The sequence below is a fragment of the Bolinopsis microptera genome, chromosome 12 (genome assembly GCF_026151205.1).
Source record: "Bolinopsis microptera isolate Bmic1 chromosome 12, MBARI_Bmic_1.0, whole genome shotgun sequence".
In the NCBI taxonomy this organism is placed as follows: domain Eukaryota; kingdom Metazoa; phylum Ctenophora; class Tentaculata; order Lobata; family Bolinopsidae; genus Bolinopsis; species Bolinopsis microptera.
Window position 1 is genome coordinate 15,171,744 of NC_087083.1, and position 13,346 is coordinate 15,185,089.

Below are 13,346 nucleotides of genomic sequence, written 5' to 3' on the forward strand. Positions count from 1 at the left end.
AACAATAAGATTATCCATTATTAACCATATCAATTTTAAATTATATATCACCTCTTGGGGCAGTCGAGGAAAACCTTTGCCAATCTTTTTAAATACTCTAACTGGTTTCAGCCAAAGTTCGTTGGACATAATGAAGGGCCCCATAGGTCCGTCAAAGTCACCAGGTGCTGTAATGATATATAATAATGATATACACGTTATTTTGAGTGTAAGTGTAAGAATTAACGATGATAATATTAATTGTAAAGTGAAATTTATTGGCGTAGTTATCGAGGAAATCCCTGCAATCGTTATAGTAATAAGGAATGTTTAATACTGTGGAAATTCTGAACTGTTATTTTAAAATACTATAACATATCTTCAAATTTAAAATAAATAACACACCCTTGGTACTTCCTCCATAGTGAAAGTACAATTTTCTCAAGGGGAGTTCCACTTGGTGTAAGAGGCACAGGGCTCTTTGGAGTGTTCGATGTAGCAGAACCTCAAACTCTCGAAAAGCACCTCCCTGAAAATTGTTTATTTTAATATGTTTTAACGAACGAAATGGTTGTCTAATAGTATCCAATGCTCAGCTAAAAGATGAAAAGTTCCTTATCTGAAATGAAAAATAAGTTATTTACTTACCAGATAGCCAGAATTAACACTAGTGTTGTCTCCACCTATACACAATGTTTTGTCCGTGCTTATCCCTCGACTTTCAAAGTAGTTACACAATCCCAGAGCAAGGCCTTTACCTGTGGTATGAAGATTAAGTAATCAACAAAGAATCGGCATAAATGTAACATTGTAACTGCAGAACCTATTCCGGAAATCTAATGCAACATTAAAATGGAACGAGACATATATAACGTTAGTCGTTAGACCGTTTATTGTGTACCAATGATCAAAATAACATCGCAATGTATAAAAATATATTCATCTAAGTATAATCTTTATCTAGTGCTTACCAGTCGATTGCTCAGGAACAAACATCCCCAAAGGGATCGCACCAGGCTGTTCTACCACAGAGTAGTGGCTCCGTTTCCCCACACTATGTCGTATGTGACCTTTTTCATCTTTTTGGCTCATCCTTATATTCTTATCCTCCTTTCCGTCAAAGAATATTGCTGCAAAATAGCTGTTTTTAATCTAAAGCGTACTAATTCTAATGGTAAAGTTAATGTCGCTGTTTATTTTTAAAATTGGTAATATAAACATGTTCAAAAGTTAAAAAATAACCTGGTGAAAACATTATATTATGTACAAACCTAACGGAGAACGAGTAGACAGAGCTTCAAGCCTCTTTTTCCCATCTCTTCCACGGATGCTTTCGAGTTTTGACCGGGGAACAACATATGGCTGCTGCAGGAGACCACCCTTGTAAAGTTCTTTGCAAAACAATGTTAACGTGCGTGCATTCGACTCCGTGCCGGCAGAATTTCTTTCCAACTCAGCTGCCATACCATCCAGATTGCAGTTCAGATAAGTGGACACCGTGACTCTCGGAGTGCTAGCAGAAGAACTGGAAGAGGCTGGTTGATAATCACGATCCTTTTCATCTCTCGGGTCAATGTTAGTGTGTTGGCTTGCCGAGTCCTCGCTTATATAAGCCTGTCGTTGACATCATAAGTATATTTTGTATTATTATCCGTGATCGGTGATTCAATTAATGGCCGGGCATTTATCTACTATTTAGTGAAAATAAAAGTTGTGTTATGTGATCTCAAATTGTTCATTGCAAACAATCAATTACAGTGTCGGCTCAGAGATTAAAATTAATAATTTGACAGTCAATGGTATTAATATTATTTTAGTTTATAAACTTTTAAAATAAATAAGCTATGTTAAACAAATAATTCTGTATTCGTATTGAAACGTGCTTACTTGCAATGATGCTGATGTAGTAACGTCACTGAGAGCAGGAGTGATGAGATTAACTTGCACAGGGGCTTCAACTTCAAGTTTCTTTTTGGGTAGGACATCAAAAGGTTCATTTAGACTGTCGGTGAACTTGTTCATCGTAGACTTTGCCGTATTAACTGAGAGACCTCGAAGTTTTGTATTGATGATTTTGATTTTCCTGTAATAGTTTCAAATTACAAACAGCGTAACCAATGTGACAAGAAATATAAAGCATAAACACAAAATATTAAGTAGTATATATTATATATAGAACAAATTATGAATATCAGTCACGATTGGCAATTATCCACATCGCCCGCATCGGACATGATCGCTAAATGCAAACTGGATAAACAGAAACTGAATAGATATCAACAAATCGGAAAAATCACTCAGATATGAAGTTTATGATCGGATAGTATGTATGTATATTGACAACAAATATGAAGCATAAAAATATGCAACTTACCCAGCAATAGTAGGTGAAATTCTACGAACTTCGGACTTTTCTGTGACATCGTACAAAGAAAGCAGGTCAACAGCAACAGGACGGTAGAAATCAACAATCGAAAGTTTTTTCTTTCTACCAGTGTTGGCTTCTTCGACGAGAAAGAGTAAATGTGATAAAACATGACGTAGCAGAGTTGGACGGCAAGAGGGATTTAAACGATCTGGTTTAACAAAATCTTCAAGTTTCATGGTGGGCTCAAAAGTTTATAAAACTGGTGTTATTGATGCAGATGGCGTTGTTTTATTTATAGTTATATGATTATTGAATATTGAGGCTAATTGTGGGAATTGAGAAGCATAGATATTGGGCACATCAAACGATTTTTTTGCAGGGCATTTGAACTTCGGTAACAGTAATTTAGAAGTTACCTTGAACAATGTGTTAAAAGTGTCTATTGAGTAAATTAACATCATGAGTTATGTCGTTTAATAAGCTTAAGGGCTATTAAAGTCCAAATTGTTTCGAAGCTAATTGTTCGATCAACCGCAAGTTACATGATTATACCACCCCGTCATGGGTGGGTAGCACTAGCACCAATTTGACACTAAATGGTAATTTCAGAAAAAATAAATCCATGAGTTCTAATTATTCTTAATAGTAGGTAAATTCTCGTGCTTACTCATTACATAATAATAATTTATTAGTATAAAAACCGTGATGAATGCAGATTAGCATATAAAATTCACATGGCATGACCCAATTCATAATATTAATATTATGTTAATATGTTTCATTACCTGGGGACCTCAGCTTTTGTGTTTATAAACAGAATGACAAGTTGAACGCCGCCTAGTAAATATATAGACCACCGTAACTCTTACCGTTTTCTTGATTAAGCCGCTTGGAAATTACAGACAGACAGACAGACAGACAGACAGACAGACAGACAGACAGACAGACAGACAGACAGACAGACAGACAGACAGACAGACAGACAGACAGACAGACAGACAGACAGACAGACAGACAGACAGACAGACAGACAGACAGACAGACAGACAGACAGACAGACAGACAGACAGACAGACAGACAGACAGACAGACAGACAGACAGACAGACAGACAGACAGACAGACAGACAGACAGACAGACAGACAGACAGACAGACAGACAGACAGACAGACAGACAGACAGACAGACAGACAGACATACAGACAGACAGACAGACAGACAGACAGACAGACAGACAGACAGACAGACAGACAGACAGACAGACAGACAGACAGACAGACAGACAGACAGACAGACAGACAGACAGACAGACAGACAGACTTAAACGAATAACGTAAGCTCACTTATTAATGATGCTGTAACTGAATTGTCCTTAGATTTCGTGACAATTCTGCACGCTTCAACAATCTTCGGTTTCTGTCCAATGTTTTGAAAAATCTCGCTAACTGTGTCAATAAGTTCTCTATATATCTCGCTCCCTTGTGACGGACCAAATACAATGACGTTGCGACTGCGGTCCTCTTCCTCAACAACACGTTTTACTACGCTTTTGAGCGTTTCCAAGCTTATGACTTGCTCAGCTTTGGCTGTGAATTCTTCGCCATTGAACTGTATGTTTGTGTTTTAGGTGAGTTAACAACAGATGTCTTAACGGCGTTCTTCAACGTTTCAAGTTGTTTAGTTTTACGCAGTCCGAAAGCTCTGCCTGAGCTTATCGGATAGCTTTATTCGGACGTTATTTTACCCGTACTGCAACCGGAAATAATGTGAACGGGAATAATTTTGAGCGGACATTAAAATAAACGCGACCGCTCAATGGTCTATTTAATTACAATTTAAAACGTCCGCCAATATTCGAACGGATATTAAAATTAAAATGAACGGACATTAAAATGAACGCTTATAGGGCTTAACTTGTAGTTGTAGCATTTGGCATTTGCAGCAACTATTAACTTATGTCCGTAAAAATAAAGTCCAATAAGGACAAATTAGCGTTGCCGTTATTAATTATTGATCATATTAGTTGTACAACTACAATTAATATTTTGGTATTCCCATGCATGTGTCATGGTTCCAACAGGAAAATATTTCAATCTGCAATCCGAGTAGAATGTAATGTGTAAATATACTGCGATCTCTGATATATAGTTATACTGAAACATAGCCTGAGCTGCAACCGTTCACCACTACAATTAGTGCATACCTCAATACACATTACGGCCGGATCGGGATAATGCGATCCTGAGGGCTATAATTATTAAAAGGTGTTCTCACGAGATCTCCGACACATGAATTCTATCGATTCACCATTGAGTATGAATCAGCAATTAAACTACTGAGCTTACATATGCAGAATGATGGATGAGCACATATAATTGCCTGCTTCATAGTTTGTTCACCCAATCTATTCACCCAATGTTATTGTTACGATCAAAGCTGTGTTAGGACCATTTTCAAAAATATTTCGCCATCTATACTGTCACAATGTAAGTTTTACAATGGTACAACCTCCATAAAAATCTAAAAAAATCGGATAAAACCAACCACACTAAGCTCGGCGAGGCACAGAAGCGCATTTCGCAGATCTAGCGAGAAGCATAATTGGATGCGCGGCGCGGCACAGTAACGCTTATAGCTTAATTTGCAGAATAACTTGTAATTTAGTAACGTATAATATGTGCTAAATTTTGTACGAACAAGTAAATTATTTGATCATTGTTAATGGACTAGCCCGAAGCGACGTGCGCTACTTCGTACTTCTTGGCTTGGACTAATAGTTTGAGAAAAAGCGGCGCGTGATACTGTGATAGAAAATCAATGTTTTGATGGTTTGGCGAATGTTGACGATGTCATAGTCATACCTTATACCTTTCGTCTTTCCAGTTGGAGGTGCACGATAAAAATAAAGTTGCTCGGATTTTCAAAATTTTTGTTCACATTTTTTGGAGAGTGTGAGCCTTTTTACAATATAAATTTTTGTCATACGTTTTTGGAATCATCAGTGACTTTCGCATAGGTGCCAAAATTGGTGATGCGTGGCTTTGCGGGAGCAAAAGTTAATCTAAAACTTGCGTACTTTATCGAAATTCGAGGATTTTTGACGTATTATTCGGATATATTTTTGGTTCCTTGAATGAGATCATTCTGAAAATTTGTGAATCAAAAAACCTTCCAATAGGGCTTTCACAACTGTCCAAAAATTTAGTGGATTTTGGAGTTGATATAATAATTGATATTGACGATGTTTCACCTAACCATGTGCTTGCTTTCGCGCCACTTCGGGCGCGCTTGTTTCAGAGTTCAAGTCCACGAACCCTAATGTGAAGGTTCGTGCGCGCGCGCGCAGTGCTGACAACAGCGTCTATGTAGCGCATGTAGTCTTGGCACTTCTCCCTCCAGTATGCAGTAACCACTTTTCAGGTTCCTATAGTGCATAGTGACAGTGTATAGGGGTTAATTAGGTATAAACTACAGTACAGCTGTACTTACATTTACATTCACAAGCATGCAAGCTCACCTGGTCCAATGAGCGGGAAACGGACTACAAGGTCTGGTGACGTCATAGTCACGTGACAGCTCATACATCATAGGCTCATAATTACGTGACCTCAGACCCAATCAATGATTAATCAGGTTCGGGCATGGTCAGCCCCTGTCACCCGATCTTGAGGTGACGTATGACACCTCGTTTACGCAATCAATGTCTGAAAGGCTACACACGTTGCATATGAGGACAAAAGCGCGGGAAATTTTGGCACCCTATATGATCATAGCAACCCACCCAACGATTTTGGCACCACTCGAGTGGTGCCAAAATCGTTGGGTGGGTTGCTGGCTAGAGCCCTTTTACCGCCGTAAGGCTGGCGCGCGCTACTGCAAGCGCAAGGGCTCTGGATAGAGCAAAACGATGTCAACCCATCAAGTTCGGTGCTCTGCGAAGCAGAGCAACGATCGTTGATAGATTGAAAGCCCCCCCCCCCCCCCCGCAATAGGGGATGGACTAATTTATTGTCCGCGTCATAATATCAATCAGTTTAAAAACACCTCGCCGGGCACTCTAAAAAAACTCTATCAAGGTTACTGGGCGGCGCTCAGCCTGTCATTCCGCCGAATCTTTATTTTATGTTTATGAACATAATCATATATCGTACCCAAGAGTTTTCAGTTTACGAACTACGCTTGTAGCGCGATGCGTTACTGTGCCGCGCCGCGCACTCAATAAGGCTTTCACAGATCGGCGAGATGCGCTACTGTGTCGCGCCGCGCATCCAAAAATGCTTCTCGGCATCTAATAATGCTTTTCGGCGAGATGCACCACTGAGCTGTGAAAGATTGGCATCATGAATCAACGATGTTAGTTACTTGTATAAATTTCGTCGAAATCTAGTACGTGCCGCTTTTTTCCGATCTTGTAGGTTTACAACCTACCAGGACGCGCGCCGAGTTGGACTCGTCGACGGTCCTAATATATGGAACAGAGATTTTACGAGTATCACCCGTTAATTCCGATCCCGAAATGTTAAGGGTCGACGGTCGTTTACATATAACGTAATCAGCTGAGGAGGTTGGGGTTTCCAAATGATTATTGATTACGCTAGTGTAATATTGACATAATAGCTATGGTAAAACTGATTACGGAGTATGTGAACGACCCCTCATTGTTAGTAATCAGTTCCATACATTGATTGACGATGACAATCCATCGAGATCGTTGCTCCATCGACGACGATCGATCGACGACGATCGATTCGATGCGAAGCAAAAATACTAGTTTGCGCGGCGTGTCGAAGCGGCGAAGTCCTCCAATTCCATACATAGCTATTAAGCTATCAGTATTGTGTCACAATCACACTAGTAAGCGTAATAATTTGAAAAACCCCGGCCGGCGGCATCAGGCCCCTTATATAATTATAATATGTAAACGACCCCTTGATTAAGCGATATTTAATATTTTGTTCCACTCAGCCGAATATTTAATAAATCGAGTGTAATAGTTGGGTGACTTCGACGCGCGCGCAAGCTTATAGTTATATCATTCTCACTTAAATTATAATTAATTTTCATACACAGTAAAAATTAATTTTCATACAAAATAAAAATAACAAAAAAGATTGGGTGGGGAAAGACAGGCTGCACACACACACACACACACACACACACACACACACACACACACACACACACACACACACACACACACACACACACACACACACACACACACACACACACACACACACACACACACACACACACACACACACACACACACACACACACACACCCACCCACCCACACACACACACACACACACACACACACACACACACACACACACCCACACACACACACACACACACACACACACACACACACACACTTGACCATTGTTAATGATCTGGCCCGGCGCGCGCTACTTCGTAGCACTTGCTTGATACATGTTTCGTATCCCAATATCAGAGATAATATGGATACACCAGGAAGGAACACCTCTGCGCGGCGTAAGTAAATTTACAAGTTCGCGCGAAAAATTGTCTTATTTTCCTGGCGCTTTGTTCTCGCGCCGGGAGTGAATCACTAATTAGCTAAATACTCAACTAGCATAATCTACAATATAGATCTATAATACGAAGTAAGAGTTGCCACGTTACTCTTTTATTTCTCCGTTAAGCCTACAATTCTAATAACTAACAATTGAGTATGAGGTCAATTAAATTTCCATAGATATGGATTATAAAATTATATAAACAAATAATTGAACAGCATGAGACAAGTTGAAAACACACAAACGAATAAATGACAAGCTCGTTAAGGATCGTTGCTTGATATTGGAGATTTCAAAACTGTAGTCCGACAGTCAAAGTTGTTTTGTCTAACTTTAGTACGTGTCGAACTTGAGTCCAGATAGAGCACTTTAGTTCGACAGACTCAGAGTCGAACCTTAGGGTTTGTCGAACTTGTCCTTCAACATTGTTTACAGCGGGCAATATCCTTTATTTCATTCAATTCTTCTGAAGTGTTCATGACCAAATTACGGTCTTTAGGATCGTCCATTAATAATTTAAAGAGGCTTTTGCCGAGACAACCTGTACGCCCTTTTAATTTTGACAGGGCAGCTCAGAAGTAGATGGTTCTAAAACAAAACAAAAGTAAATCTAATCCCTTTAATATAAATATGCTACCATATTCTAGCTTACTCGTAGAACACAACTCGGAATACTTAGTGGCCTTAACGGTGGCCTTACCCGCCTTAACATCCAACTTAGGCAGAACATAGCTTAACGACAAAACATCTGATATACAACTTCAGAAACCTTCTCTATAGCCTCTTTTTTAATAACAGAACAATCGTCAGCTAACATGGCAATTAGAATGTTATGGGGGTGTTCAAAATAAGAATTATTTCGTTAAACTTCTAAACAAATTTCCCTGTCAACTTTACCCTTAACGTGTTTCCTGACCAATGTTACTTCCTCATACAAGTTAACTACACCATTAACAACTGAGCTTTTATACTTGATATTCAAATCAAGCGGTAAGTAAATATTGATGATATAACTAACTCGACTGCATTGTAATCCACCTTGCGTGGCTGAGAGAACCAATTCGTTCTCTCGAAAGTTCAGGACTCAGAACCCCTTAAATTTTTAATGGCAGTTCTATCCTGTGAAGGCACCAAATAAATCTTTGCGATTCCCGTCCAAAAATTTTTCTCCAAGAGGGCTATAATCCCATTGTGACGTCCGGTGTTGACGTAAGTGGCGTAACAGCTACAAGATCTTAGTGGCGAGTTGTCGAATGTCGATCCTAAGCTCATCACAATGCTGCATATTTTCTCCCGTCAAAGTATAGCGACTCCACTTTCAGATTCCGAAGGTCTTCTAACTCATTCTCTTTAGATCGGTGCACTATCTTTGGATTTCTTCAGTCTCCTGAAATATATTATGTCACAATAGATCATTAGATGATACGTAAAGATACTGTACAGGCAATCCATGATTGTTGATTTGTTTGGGTACCCAAAAATATTTCTTTTATATGAATAGCTTATAAAAAACCCAACATTAGGATGTATTTGAAAAGTAACTTAAAACGACATGCAGAGCGACCGATAACGCCTGAATCAATGCTTGGTAGCACAAACCGGAGGTTAAAAATGAATACTGACCACATGGTTGTTGCATGGGTCACTTGCAAGTTCATATATCACATACTTGGTTTTACATTTACAATAACTAAATCAGAGCGACCTCCAATCTCCATAGATGATCAAACGTATGGCCCGATCATATCGACGAGAATTTTTAATCGATTTTCGGCATTTCAACTTTCAATTCCCATATCCTAGATATGACTTAACATATGTGGGATGACTTGCGTGCTATTGTGTCTTATTGTGATAGAAAACAGCTCGATATTATTTAATCCCACCAAACATGCATATTGCATACTATCGAAGATCCCCTGCACTTTAAAGAAATGCTTACAACATTTGTGAAATCATTCCCGGATGAGCCTCTAGTCACTAGTGGCAGGATACAGCTGTCGAAATAGAAACTCGTTACTGGACTGGAGTGGAATAAAGGCAGCGATCTCGCTATCCGAGTGGTCAGCAACTATGATGACCCGATAGAGGATTCTATGAAGCACACCAAAGTAACCAAAGAAATCACCCAGCAAATGCGATATGACTCATATCGCATTTCGTGGGTGATGTAATTATTATGAGCTATGATAAATCACATTTCTTGCACTACTCGGTCTGATTGTTGAGGAAAAGAGAGGTAGATGGTAATCCAGGTAGGCCGGTTCAGATAAGTACAATTGATGGTACAAATTACGGATCATGATTCATACCTGGCCATTTCGGAAAGCAGTGTGGGTTTAAGAGTTCCGACTCCTGATAGCGTAATCCAGTTTCTTTATATTTGGGATGACCTCCGAAACAAAAACCCTGTCCCCCTCCGCCGCTTTTGTGGTGATGTAGAATGGCTTCAGTACCGCAATAGCCTTGGTCAGAAGATCCCAATCGTGAGGAGTCATCTGCAAAATTCAGTTGATCAATACTTAGCCTGTACATTGAGAAGTGAGCTAGGAATTAGGAGGTCCAGACTAGAGGACAAGAATTTGTTTCAGTTACATTCCAAAGACATTGATTCTCTAAACTTGATGTTAACTAGTGCCACTCAGAAAATGAGAAATGAGTCAAAAGAGCTGCATGTAAACTGACCTGTTGAGATGCAGACAACGATGAACTTTGTAGTATTATGACCCCCAAATAGGAATCCAGCGCTTTTGACGACCAAACATCACAGCTCAGACTGTAATCAGCTCCTTTCAGGCTATCATCAATCGATTTCTTCAGTTTAAACTCTATTATATAATTCAGAAAACAGTTTTGTGCGCACCACCTTTTCTGAGGGTATGTCAAACTTCTTGTTCAAACCTGAATGAGTCGGAAGTCAGATGATCTTAAATTATCTGTAAATGATTATCCAACAAATGATTGTCAATCTGCTGCTAATTTACTTAATAGCAATCAATTTTATCATCACAAAGAACTCAATTGGAATTGTAATCTGGAGTCATCACAGCTCGAGCCTAGAAAAGTTGTTTTGTTATTGAGCTAAGTTATTTAAAACGTCCCAAATGAATCTTACCGTCAACAAACTGTTAAAAATGTTCATTCTCAACAGTCGTGTAGGGGAGCATCTGATCAATAATCCATTTCAGGAGCAACTTTTTAGATCTTTTTGACGTTCATCAGTCTAGTAACAGTGGCGCCGCTCCAGACTGCCCCCGCTGATTAGATGTTGTCAGTTGATACATCGATCTCCGCTCAGCTTCGACTTCATCAGACTTTTGTCTCTTGAGTCTTGACCCTCTGTGATTCACGTATTGCAGTTGCTTCCTTGTGTTTAGAAGGGTGCTTATGTTGCAAATGATCCCATAAAATGATTACCTGGATAAGCTTTATTTAGTAATTTTTATAGTCATATCGATTGTTCATAGTTGCTGGTTCCTTTCCAGCTAGAGTCCACGATTGACTGCACATTAGTCGTTATAAAAATATTGTGGCTAAAGGTTCCTAAATCATTATAAATATAGCTCAAAGTTATTTTCTAGAAAACAAAAGTATTATACCTGGAAATCCTTGGCCGCTTGGCCTGAGTTTTCCCAGTCTGATAGAAGCCAAGCACTCCAAATAATAATATGGACTTCCTCCAGGATCTGGCACAGTAAAGAATGTCCACACATCGGAAACATTCCTCTTGGATTGAGACATCCTAGCCATGTGACAAGCACCTGCAGTAAAGCACAGTTAATAAATGAAATCGAATTGACGGTCAGAGGCACGGTGAATCAATTATTTCTGGGTAGGAATACTGAATAGGCTGAATAATGAACTAATTTGATTTACTGTCCGATGTATCAGCCCGTTGGTTTAAATTTTGACATTTAAAAACAATGTAAATAAACTATTGAAATCAATCAGCACATAACCTCTACAGCACGGTTTCACAAAACTGTCCTAATCAATGCGTTCACTGCAGCTAATGTCAACGATCTAATTATTCGATTAATTACTCAACTATAATAAGGATCATGGCAAATCCTGAGAGGGAGAGTAAATTCGCCGAGCTTGTTCAGTGTCAGTATGAGAGTTAATCTCTCAGTATGAGAGTTAATCTCTCAGCTAATCTGTAATCGCAGAGGAAAGAAAAGCTATAAAAATTGTAATAGGCTTCAATAAGAAAGGGCAGGGAATGTTCAATACATTTTGTACAGCTTTTACCTTCGGTCCCTAGGCCACGGACCACGGTGTATACAGAGTAGAAAGTAAGCGATAAATCACTAACGCAAAACAAAACGACAAATTATGGACTGAATTCAAGATGGCCGACATAAGTCGGAAGTTGGTTGTACCTGACGCACCGACACCAGTCCCCGCTTCACTGTCAGTTGGACTACTGCGGCAGTCAAACCCTGCCCTAGATGTACATTATATGATGTAACGAGCTACACTGCGTGTACTCACTGCGTGTACTGTACTCCTGTTGGCTGTAGGACGAGCGGGGGACTGTTGGTCGGAAGTAGGACCCTAGAGCGGAGTCAAATCGCCAGGGTAGGCCGTAGGACCCTAGAGCGGAACAAGGTTAATGCTGCCGGCTGTTCGTCCCTGGATGAAGATGGGCTTCTCAGTAGGAGTCGAGGAATGACTGTTGCATATTTGAGATAGTTGCAAAGAGGAGTAGGAATCGAATGTGATATACTAAAGCTAAATTCTCCGTGACATTTATACCTACTGCACTATCGAAATCACTAACAAGAACCGCTATGCGATTATGGCCTCTGATCTGGATCATACCCTGTCACCAGAGTGCTAAATTGTCATGCTATGAGATCCTCATTCCAAAATGATCTGCTTGAGTGCACGTACTTGGTCGGTTTTCACCGGGGCGAGAGTGAAAAAAATCTAGAAGCTAATTGAAATCGAGTATGCAGTTTAGTGTCTACAACTTTTCTAGAAATCAGGTCCTTTGTAAGGTCATTCTAGATCAGAATTGATAATGTACGCAAATTTTATCAGTAGTTCCAACCCTAGGGGGGCAATTTCTAAATTACCCTCATAGGCGCAAATATATGATTTTTGTAATTTGCAGGTGATAGCTGGACAGAGTAGGAATAAGTCTGAGGTTGCTGGATAGGGCTAACATTTGCAAGTGCTAGTGGTAGCATAATAACAATTATTGAGCGTTGATGGAAGCTAGATAGAGCAGGAAGTAGCATTCAGAGATTGCTCGAAAGAGCTAGAATGGAGATTGGAGGTAGCAGAATTGAAGGAAACTAGAAGTAGATTCTACTACATCAACATGAGGTTGGATTGGAGGTGATTAGCCATAATAGCCAAACAGTACTGGAGAATGCCCAACTTGTGATAAGACCAGGATACCGGCTTAATCCTGATCCCTAATCCCGGTCCCGGCACTTTTCCCCA

General features: G+C 39.7%; 1 protein-coding gene and 1 long non-coding RNA gene across 2 annotated transcripts in view; one reads left to right on the forward strand and one right to left on the reverse strand.

Annotated features, from left to right (window-relative positions):
* Positions 1 to 13,346, forward strand: part of LOC134824134 (phosphatidylinositol 4-kinase beta-like) — a 77,688-nt gene that overhangs the window by 49,313 nt on the left and 15,029 nt on the right. The gene's annotated exons all lie outside the window — the stretch shown is intronic.
* On the reverse strand, positions 8,047 to 12,170 carry LOC134824301 (uncharacterized). Its single transcript, XR_010161381.1, has 6 exons — positions 11,941 to 12,170; positions 11,492 to 11,653; positions 11,008 to 11,309; positions 10,578 to 10,793; positions 10,205 to 10,390; positions 8,047 to 9,279 (listed from the first exon to the last, which is right to left on the reverse strand). It is a non-coding gene; the product is annotated as an uncharacterized LOC134824301 (long non-coding RNA).